Source organism: Oryctolagus cuniculus, chromosome 15 (assembly GCF_964237555.1).
Source record: "Oryctolagus cuniculus chromosome 15, mOryCun1.1, whole genome shotgun sequence".
Lineage (NCBI taxonomy): Eukaryota > Metazoa > Chordata > Mammalia > Lagomorpha > Leporidae > Oryctolagus > Oryctolagus cuniculus.
Genome location: NC_091446.1, coordinates 3,411,746 through 3,422,500, shown reverse-complemented (window position 1 = coordinate 3,422,500; position 10,755 = coordinate 3,411,746). Strand labels below are relative to the sequence as shown.

General features: G+C 55.7%; 1 long non-coding RNA gene across 5 annotated transcripts; it reads left to right on the top strand.

Annotated features, from left to right (window-relative positions):
- Positions 1-1,376: 1,376 nt before the first annotated feature.
- Positions 1,377-4,866, top strand: LOC108178943 (uncharacterized). 5 transcript variants are annotated; one of them, XR_011382741.1, is made up of 4 exons: positions 1,377-1,723; positions 2,193-2,296; positions 2,996-3,935; positions 4,291-4,866. It is a non-coding gene; the product is annotated as an uncharacterized lncRNA (long non-coding RNA). The 5 variants fall into 5 exon arrangements; XR_011382740.1 differs by having other exon boundaries at positions 1,377-1,932; XR_007914516.2 differs by having other exon boundaries at positions 1,377-1,932; positions 2,193-3,197; positions 3,772-3,935.
- Positions 4,867-10,755: the final 5,889 nt, after the last annotated feature.

The window sequence follows — 10,755 nt, the reverse complement described above, 5'->3', positions numbered from 1 at the left end:
TCTTAAGGAAGTCAGAACTCAGGATCCAGACTCCCCGTCAGTCTTGTCGGATCATTAGCCATCAGCAGTCAGCTGGAACTCAGCAGTTTCTCGTCATTTTGTTGCCCGATACACTGCAACAGGCAGTGTTAATCAGGTTGCCTTAGCGGGTGATAATCATTATTAATAAAATATTAATGCACTGATTTATTGGGAAACTCAATGAATGACACGTTTTATCTTAGACATCACGTGTAATGACTCTAGCTATTGCATTCTTGGGGGAGTAACATGAGTGACGGGTGGAAAGTTCCAGAGGTTTAAGCCGATTCCGTCAAGCCTGTCCTGATGCCTCCTTGAGGCTGTGGAAGACTTCTCTGGGTCATCAAAGCCATGTTCCCTGTGGTTCCCACGGCTTCCTGGAACCACGTGTGCTGCAGGGCTCACGGCTAAACCCCAGCTCCTGCTCTGTGTCTCCCTCCACAGCCGGCCTCATAGATGGCGTTAACTCAGAGTTTCAGAGGGGCTCGCTTGTGCTTGCCCCTTCGCCTGTCTTCCAGGGCCTCTGCTGTCCTGATCTGGTTGTCATCCGTCTCTCGGTCTGGTCTGTGGTTCTCGGCTCCCACCCGCAGCCGCGTCTCTCCTGCCAGCTCCTCTCCAGGTGATCCCAGAGCTCTGCTCGGGGCTGGGCCGAGGCATTGGACAGACCCTGCGGGGGAGGCGGGAGGTTGTCCCGCACAGCCTCGGCTCCTTGTCTCAGCACACTGCTCCTCCGCCTTTCTTACTACTGCACTGAGCAAACCACTCGGAAATTCATGAAAGGGCGTGGGCGTTTGCGAGTGGTTAGAGTTCTGGCTCTCCTGACCGTGGCTTTCTGCTCATGCAAACTGGGGCAGGCACTGGTGACGACTCAGGTACCTGGATCCCTGCCACCCACGTGGGAGACGTGGAGTGAGTTCCCAGCTCCTGGCCCTTGGCCGCTCCTGGCACTTTGGGCCTTGGGAAATGAATAGCAGTGCTTCCCCCCTCCCCACCCACCCAGCTTCCTCCATCTCTCAAAAAAATTAAAACAAATAAATAAACATTTAAAAATGCTTTAAGGTTCTGATGAGGTCATGGAAGTGTAAAAAAGCAAGCTCCACGGTTCTTGGGGTGCCCAGGGCTGCTTTTCCCACCCCCACTGGTGCCCCCCCCCCCCCCCGGGCTCCAGGCGTCGTAGGCAGAGCGTGTGCACCTGACCCTTGAGGAAACTTGCCAGCGTCGCCCAGGGTTTCATTTCGAGTTCTTTTTCGAGGCGGGGTTGAGTGACCTTTCCCCCTGCCTGGGCACGTTTCCCGGATCAGAGGGGATTCATTTGCCAGCACTGCTTGTTTGGGCGTCATTAGAAGCAACCGGAGGGCTGCTCACTCCCCGGCTCTCAGCGGAGCCGCATTTCCACGTGGCTCGCTTTGCCCTCACCCTTCACACTCCACAGCCCAGGGAAGCTCATGGCAGACTCCCCACCGCTCCAGCTGGGCATTCGCGCCCGCTCCAGAGGACACTGGCCAGTGCAGTGAAGCCGCACAGGGGCACCCTGGGCTCTGAGCTCCCGGCCGCGGTGGAGGTGGCCCTCCAGGTCACGGGCCTGCCCCGCCTCCAGCCCACGGGTCTGAGCTGCTGATTTCCCTGTCCCAGCTCAGCTCCCGCCTTTCCAACACGGAGCAGAGAAGCACGGCTGTTGGGGCTGCTGTGAGCATAAAGCACGGTGAGTCGTGGACGATTCTTGGCGCGATGCCTGTTTAGCCCCCTCGGCGAGCGTGCCCTGGGCCCCCTCCCTCTCCTCCAGCGACCCGAAGCTGCTCCAGAGCTGGCAGCCTGCATCTGGCCCTGCTGAGGTCCAGCCCCAGCCTGCTTCCCTCTGCCGCCTGTCGCCCCGGGCACACTTGAATCTTCATGAAGATGAGCGCTGCACAGGTGTGGACAGTGGGGCTGGGGCTGGGTTCCCTCTCCCCGGGGGCTTGGCTCCCAGTCAGGCTGGGAAGCCTCAGCTGTCTCCCAGGTCTGGGCTGCTCAGTGCCCTCGATTCCTGCAGTTGCATAACAAATTGCATGAACTTGGGGGCTTTAGTCGCTCCAGTTCTGAAGGCTGGAAGTCCAAAGCCAATGTTTCAGCAAGACTGGCTTCTTCTGGAAGCTTAGAGGGGTCATCATCCCATCTCTCTTTCCTGGCTTCAGGTGATGTCTGGCCATCCTGGTGCCCCCTGGCTCAGAGCTGCTTCAATCGCATCTCTGCCTCTGTCGCTGCCTGGCCTTCCTCTCCGGGGGTCTCTGTGTCTCCGGTATGTACTACGTCTCTTATGAGATCAGACTTAGGGCCCAGCCAAAATTCAGAGTGTTTTCTCTCTAAATTACATCTGCAAAGACCCTGCTTCCAAAGAACCATGGTCACAGGTTCTGGGGGTATTCATGTCCCTCTGTCTTCCCAGGGTTCTTGTGAAATGGAAATGGTACTACAGGAAGCAAAACACACCTGACAGAGAGCCCCTTATAGGAGGAGCAAGCCACGGCAGGGCCTCTGGAGCAAGCAGGTGCAAGGGCGCAGGTGCACCTGCTCCCTCCTTTGTCAGACCCCTGCTCTCAGAGCACCACGTGCATCGCTGCTTGTCTGACCATGTACCCCAGGATTCCCCAGGAAGTCGGCACCCCCCCAGCTGGGTTCTGGCTGTCTTTCTGGGAGCCTTCTGAAAGGATGCCTTTCAGGATAAACCTTCCACCGAACCCCGGGACAGAGCCTTCGGCGCCATGCGCTCCTCGGGGAGGGTCGCTTGTCTCGCTCTGATTTTTGTTATGAACGTGAGTTGGGAAAGCTGTATATCAAATAGGGCCTTGCTTTATTTTGCAATAGATATAGTTTTTCACCATGGCAGCATCTCCCCCGGCGGGGGCCAATTCCGGGGACACATGTGGGAGTCGTTGTCCCTTCAAGCTCGTCAACCCGCCAGGTAGATGTTTGAACTGCACCTTGCGTTTCTGAACAGTCTTGGGTTGTAGCAAATGCTCGGAGGGCAGCTCTTTCAAGAGCTCCTGCTCAGTGTGGAGCGAGCGCCTGGCCCACGCACCTCCCTCTGCAAATGAGCGCGGCGCTGGGTTTTGAAGCCCTGCGATTGCTCACCTGGGACGTGGAAATGTGACGTGGAAAGGCTCCAGGGGACGAGGCAGCCGGGCTACTTCAGCAAAAATGTAAGTGGGGTTAGCACTTTGACTTGAGGGGGAATTTTCAGGGCACTGTTTAGTTAGCTAATCGGCTCAATTCTGTAAAAAACAATGCATAAGAAAGGGGGACAACTTCCCACTCGGCTGGCAAATTAATAAATCAACACAGGAGGGAGGCTGCAGGAGCTCACGCCCCCGAGAGCACCCCAGTGACATGATAAGCACTTTGAGGTGACATAGAGTGACATCCATGCACAGGGCAGGGTCTTTCTGCACGCATGTGTGTCTTTCTGTGCACACAGACATCTTTGCATGTGCCTGTACGTATGATGTATGTGTGCTGTGCACGTATGTGCGTGTGCATGCATGTGTGGTGAGTTGAAACAAGGGGCCTGCAACCACGGTGTGCTTGTAGCAGGAAATGAAAGTTGGGTTTTGCTGCCAGAGCTTGGAACTCATTTTGAAGGGAAGCTGGATGGGAAACACAGTGCAAGGCACAGTTGCAGAGCTTAAAGTGAGAGGACTGACACGACGCGCCCTTGATGCTGCGCTCTCAGTGTCACGGTCATAACCCCAGGGCTCATCATTCACCTGCCCACAGCCCCGGAAGTCGTGAGCGCAGCACCCTTCATCGGGGTCCACAGACAGTGCTCCTAAATTGGACTAGCTGGGCGTCTCCTGACTCTACAGCATTTACCGGCCTGGATTTTGTTGGAACGAACCAGTTGACTATAGAATCCTCAATGGCTGTGGACGCACAACGAGGCAAGGAAGGGTCTCAGGAATGCCTTGGAGGGGAGGGAGCCGGACCCGAAGGCTTCCACGTGCTGTGGCTGCATCTAGATCAACCCCACTCTGGAAAAGCTAAGCTGGAGAGTGGGGCCAGTATTGACTGGGAGGGGCGGGGGCTTCCTGGGGTGCTAGAATGTTCTCATCTTCATCTGGGGTGTGGCCACACCGCGGAGGGATAGATGAAACCCAGCCTGCTCTGCACTTAGATTGGCTCACCTCTCCCTTTGTAAGTTACACCTAATGAACGTCAAAAGTGACTGTGATGCCATTAAGCCAATCTGAGTAGAGGAAACTCACGTGACCTAAACCGCCTTTTCTCCCACTTTAGCAAAATAGCCTCATGTGGGAGCTGAAGCAAAGACTCTGTGTCCTCTGATGGAGATAAAAAGAACACATGCCATAAAAAATAACCCAGAGGAGCCGGTGCTGTGGCATAACTGGTAAAGCTGCCGCCTACAGTGCCGGCATCCCATATGGGTGCCAGTTCAAGTCCCGGCTGCTCCACTTCCAATCCAGCTCTCTGCTATTGCCTGGGAAAGCAGTAGAAGATGACCCAAGTCTTTGGGCCCCTGTACCCATGTGGGAGACGCAGAGGAAGCTCCTGGCTCCTGGCTTCTGGCTTCAGATTGGTGCAGCTCCAGCCTTAGCGGTCAACTGGGGAGTGAACCAGCAGTTGGAAGAACTCTCTCTCTCTCTCTCTCTCTCTCTCTCTCTGCCTCTCTGTAACTCTGCCTTTAAAATAAACAATTAAATCTTTAAAAAATAAATAACCCATAAAGGAATGGGATTTCAAACTGCTGTTTTGAGCTGCACATTCTAAGAAGAAAATAGTGCTATATTTTTAAATGGAGTCATTGAAGTTTCACAGAAAATGGGTATTCACTGTAAATAAATCATTCTTCAATTCCTTCAATGAAATTAATTTCACATTCCTATTATCGCCTGCAATTCGATAACTGCTAATGTTAGTCCAGCAAAGATCATTTTACTAATGAATGCGATCATTAGTGTTGTTCGCATCTTACAGTGAGCGTTACTATTACCGTGGCGCACGTGAACGCATCTGGAGTTGGAATAACTCGGCTTCTCTCCCTGCGGGATCAGCCTCCGCCACGCCACTCTCCCAACCAACCCAGACAAGGTCAGACCAGAGAGAGCGAGTCGCCTGGGCTCGCTTCCCCACAAAACTCACTTCATCCTCCCCCCGGAGCTGAAGCATCAACCACCCACTGCTCCCGCTCACTGCTAAGCTGTTTCCAGATGCCCAGCCCAGTGTGTCCCACAGTTTCCCAGGTGAGGCTGCAAATGAGCTAATCTGACCCCAAACAATTCAGGAGACAAAACTATGCTTCCGTTCTGCCGTAAAGGAAGCAGAATTGACAGACAACGTGACCTCGGCTGCTCGGTGACCTCACCCCCACACTTCTCAGGGCACACGCGAAGGTATTTCCACCTCGTGCCCATGGAACCCTGTGTCTGAGAAACGCCTTGAGACGAAGCAGCACCCAGTCGTGTGGCCCATCCTGGCCACGCTGGCCCTGTCTGGGCAGAGCTAATGGTTTGAAACCCTCCCTGGGATGAGCGCGGATGGGGAGACTGTGTGGGGACATTCAGCCAGGGCTGGCCACACAGCCAGGCATGGTCAAGAGTCCCAGAGACAACCTTGTCCTCACGTCTCAGGACTGAACAGAGCCAGGGACAGCACCACTCAGGCGGGGAGTGGCTCAGCGGCCGAGTGACCTGGCCGTGGGTTACAACCTCAGACACGTTTCCAAAGAGCCAGAGGTGTGATGTTCTAGAGGCCAGAACTGTCAGCAGAGAGGGGTAGAAGTTCATCCCCAGGAGGCAGCGGCCGCGTGTCTGAAGGCCCGAGTCACATGGCCTCTGATTTGCACAGTCATGGGGTTGCATGGGGAGAAAATGCGTGAACCGGGCTGAGGCAAGGGAGCTGCCTCTTGCCACTCACTGGAGCACCAATTCCCCCGCTTCCTGGGCAGGTGCTGCCGGAGCCCCTGCACCTGCAGAGACCCCAGGCCAGGGCCTGGGGAGGGATTGGCCCAGACACCAGCACAGGGGCACGCGGGGGCCCCCAAAGCTGCACAAGGACTGGAGGCAGGGGACAGTGAGGCAGGTGTGTGACTGCAGCCGGAGAGAAGCCGAGCCCCGTGGGGTGGACCCAGTGGGCTGCAGTTACCAGGGGGCAGGGCTAGAACCCACAGGTGTCCACCGCACTGCTGTCTCTTGGCGTAGGGAGGAGATGGCAGACAGCACTCTGGCTGGGGCCGCCTGCCTTGGTTTCACTGAAGACTGGGACACCTCAAGTCCCCAGGAGGAAGTCCACAGGCTCACCAGGGCAGGCCCCAAGTTGGGAGCAGCACAGCTGACGGGACAGCAGCACCAGGGCCCTCCAGGGATGTGAACCCGCCTCACAGACGGCAGAGGCACCCTGGTCCTGTGTGTGCAGGCGGCGGGTTCTGATGGCCGCGAGCTGGCCTGTCCCTCCCACCAGCTGGCGAGTTCTGGCGATGCCAGTGCAGCCGTCATTTCTTTTCCTTTCTGAATCCTACGATAACAACAAAAGTTTAAAAAAAAAAAAGACAAAAAGAGGCCACCTATGAGCAGACCGGGGATATTTTTAGTGTGATTTCTCAAAGTTCTACGAATCAAAGAAAGTGGCGCTTCTGGTGAAGCCAGGCCACCACTGGCAGCCACACCACTGGACGGGGGTGGGGCTGGAAATCACTTTTCCCGACTTCCTGGGCTTCTGCTTTGTGGACAGGGACAAGCAACTTTGTCTGGCTTAACCCCCTCCGGCTGAGAAAGTCGCAAATGCCAAGTCCTTTACGGAAGACGCGACGTTTCCACGGATGCATAGTCAGCTGACCTGGGTAATATTTTAGAGAAATGAAAAATCCCCACTCCGAGGAGTCAGGGCTGCTGTTCCTTGTTGAAAAATGATATTCGAGGGACCCGATACAATAAAAATACCATTATTATCAAAGTAAAGCCATTGCAAAATGTCCTATGACATGTGGTGTTTCTGAGTAAATCACGCTACTTCATTTAGTGCGAAGGAAATCGATGATTCCAGCAACAATTAAATTACCCGTAGTCTGTAGGTGCAAATGTCACTGAAAGTCATTTAAATAACAAACAGTGAGTGAAGCAACACGCCAGCCTCCGCCCGTGCTTGCCAAGGGTTGTACACACGAGGGCTGTGCCTTGAAATTCACACTTCTCCATCTTGCAAGCACAGCTTTGTTGCCTTATTCCCTTTCTGCTCCCTAACATTTGACTTTTAAAGCATATTTCTAAAGTTTGCTACTTCTTTGAGCCTTTTGAGGCATAACGTTGCCGTGGCTACACCCCCCCTCCCCCGGGGACCACGCTTAAGGCAGAGACGCGGCCTCACCTGCTCGGACTGGGTTGGCACGGCCCGGGGTGGCCCCCACGGCTCCAGACACCCCTGGAGGGCCCCTCACCAGGTCCCCAGGGGCTGAGAAATGGGACAGGAAGCCGGTCATCCTGGTCTGCTTTCTCGTGGATGTTCTGAGTACCAAGGCGCCCCCACCTCTGCTGCTTTCTCTCTCCCACCCCTTCTGTGGCAAATCTGTGCTGTAGCTACCTCGAGCTTCCCCATGGGGGGCATGCGGTTTCCTTACAGACCCCCACACAGGGCACGCACACAGTGGGCCGGCGGTGAAATGTCTCTGCACCTGGCCAGACTCAACAGCCGCCAGCCGCCATGACTCACTAACACCTGCACCCTCGTGGAGTGCCGGGGGTGGGGTCCCCAAACCCAGCTTCCCTGTGCCCTGCTAGGGCAGGGCTGTCTGTTCTCTGCAGAGCCCCATACAGCCCGCCAGAAGCCCAAGTCTTTTCCATTTATGCCCTGCAGTTTCTGAAAGCCACACTTGGATGGGAAAAAGATGGATTTTTGTGAACTCCTTCAGCTGCAAACAAGGCACGCTATGCTGGACTAAGTCATTGAGTTTTACTGCAAACCCCGGGGAGCCGTCTCAAGGTGCAGGAAATCTGCATTGGGCCATCCCTTCTGGGTGGGAGGGGTGTGTGTGTGTGTGTGTGTGTGTGTGTGCGGGGGTGATCCAAAAAGGTGAGAGGTCAGATGCTAGGCTCCTGGCTTCTCCCTGTCCTTGAGCCAGGCGGACATGATGACGTGCTAGGCCACGGGACAGAGGTGACATGCTGGGACGGGCCAATGCGGCCACTGCACTGGCCCTCATTGGGGGAGGCTTTAGGGCGTGAGGATCTCTGCCCAGCTTCATGGGGGCAGGAGTCTTGGGAGGGGAGGCAGAGGAAGGGCCCTTCCACCCTGTGCAAGGTGCTCAGGGGACCCTGAAGTCCTCACAGGCCTGTGTGCAGTGCCCTGGAGACAGTGGGCAAGGGCCAGGCTGTCAGTGAGGACCTGCAGGTGAGGACGGCACAGAACAGCCAGACCAAGCTGCCAAGCGAAGATGCAGGTGCATCGGCAGCCAGCACTCGGGGGACAGGGCCCAGCCGGTCTCTGCAGGGGTGGGTGCAGCACAGAGTCACCTCCACCAGGCTGACCCCTCCACGCCTCACCCCCCACCACACTGAGGGGAAGGGAAGCAGTAACCTGGAGCTTACAAGACCTGTGTGAAGGCAGAGTGGCAGGGAAGCAGAGAGAGTAGGACAGAATTCTGCTGTCTGCTGCTCACTCCCCAAATGCCCACAAAACTCCATCCAGCTTCCCTGCATGCGTGGTGGGAACCAGCTTCACCCCTGCCTCCCAGGTGCACTAGCAGGAAGCCGGGGTGGAAGTGGAGCAGCTGAGGCTCCAACCAGCAGCATCCCAACCAGTGGCTTGATCTGCCACCTACAACACCATCCCTCCAATGCAGACGAACTTTCAGTGAAAACCCCAGCAGTGGGGGAGCCCCTCCCCCCGCTGTGAGCACTCAGGCTTGGCTCCGGGAGGACCTCCCTCTCCACTGTCTTGGAGGGCGGCCTGAGACACCCTGGCTGGGCTAGGAGTGACGCCTCACCGGCTGGAGCGCACTAAGAGACTGCGGGAAGCACGGTGCTGGTGTGGAGGCTTCCGGTGCAGGGGTCCCGGGCTGTGGCAGCGATGCTTCATCAGGGCTGGTTCCCCACATACGAGGCGGGGTGTGCGCTGTCTCCCTGCCGGGGCTGGAGGCCGACATGGCACACAGTGTGTCCACGAGGGCATGAGTGTTCCCAGGGCGGGGAAGTCGAGCCACATCCTCCCTCTGTTTGTGACTCCTGTGGCAGTGCACACTGCGGATCTGTGCCGGGACAGCTCCATCCACGCTGGGTGTTGCTGGCCAGGGAGGACTAGAAGGTAAGATGGCCGTTCTCCCTGATCTGGGACAGTCAAGGACACAATGTCAGCACCAGTGAGCCGGATCAACAAGGCAGAAATGCGGGTGATGCAAAGGACGCACCAAGGTCGCACCAAGGGCTGTGCCCCTACTGTGGAGGGGCCCCAGAGCTTGTGCTCATGCGGAGTGAGGAGCAGACATACGCAGACACCCCAGGTGCAGGTCACGCGTGTTGGGTAGATCTGGACAAAAAGAGCAAATACGCTGAATCTGTGGGTACAATGACTCACACGGGGTTAGAGGAGAAGCTGGAAAAAGTGAAAGGGAGAGAGAGAGAGAGACAGAAATTAGGAGAGATACAGAGACAGAGGGAGAAACTGAAGTGCAGGGGAGATATTGAGAGAGAGAGAGAGAGAGAGAGAGAGAGAGAGAGAGAGAGTTCAGCTACAAAAGGAAGCACAAGAAGCACAGCTTGCGAATAAAGCGCCAAGAGCAGTTCACCCCTGTGGCTCCTCAGCCCAGTCGGGCTCCAGCGCACAAGGAAGGGTAAACCCCAGCCAGAGAGATTTCCAGCATGCGGGCAGGAATGCTCATCCCAGAATTTACATATGCAAAAATGAAGAGAGAGGCTTAAACATGCATGAACTTTCGAGGTGAATAAATTAGTGATTCAATAAATACTTATAGAGTAAATGATTCTGAACCTTTTCCTGGAAGACGTGGTCTCGTTCCGTGAGTAAAGTTAAAAGCTCCGAAGCGGACTGAGACATGGTAGGAAGGGCCAGGTAGCAGCCAACGAAAACTCGATACAGGCAACTCGGGCACCCAGCTGCAATGTTGCAACCCTCCAGGGGATGCAGGCCCGGGGATGCAACCGCAGAAGTCCCCGGCTGTGGCGGTGAAGCGGGAGGGGTGGCCGCAAAGGTGTCCCAGCTTTTCCCGCAGTGCAGCCCGAGACCCGATCAGCCTGCACGGGGAAGGGCAGGTGGACACATGGACGCCTCGTTTCAGGTTGTGACAGAATCCACGGCCAGGATTTAAAGAGAGCCACGTTAAACTGGCACCCAGGTAGAGCCAAACCTGAAGCAGATTAGCCTTAGACTGTGGAACAGCACCAAGCAAAGCGATAAAATCAAACCAAAGAAACATTAGAAAGAAAGAAGAGAATGAACGTTAGCGGGATAAACACATCTGCCCAGAAACACCCGTATTGCAACAGAACAAGGACCAATGCACCCTAAAGTCAGAACTTTTTATTTATGTATTTATTTATTTTTGACAGGCAGAGTGGAGAGTGAGAGAGAGAGACAGAGAGAAAGGTCTTCCTTTGCCGTTGGTTCACCCTCCAATGGCCGCTGCGGCTGGCACACCGCACTGATCCGATGGCAGAAGCCAGGTGCTTCTCCTGGTCTCCCGTGGGGTGCAGGGCCCAAGCACTTGGGCCATCCTCCACTGCCCTCCCGGGCCAC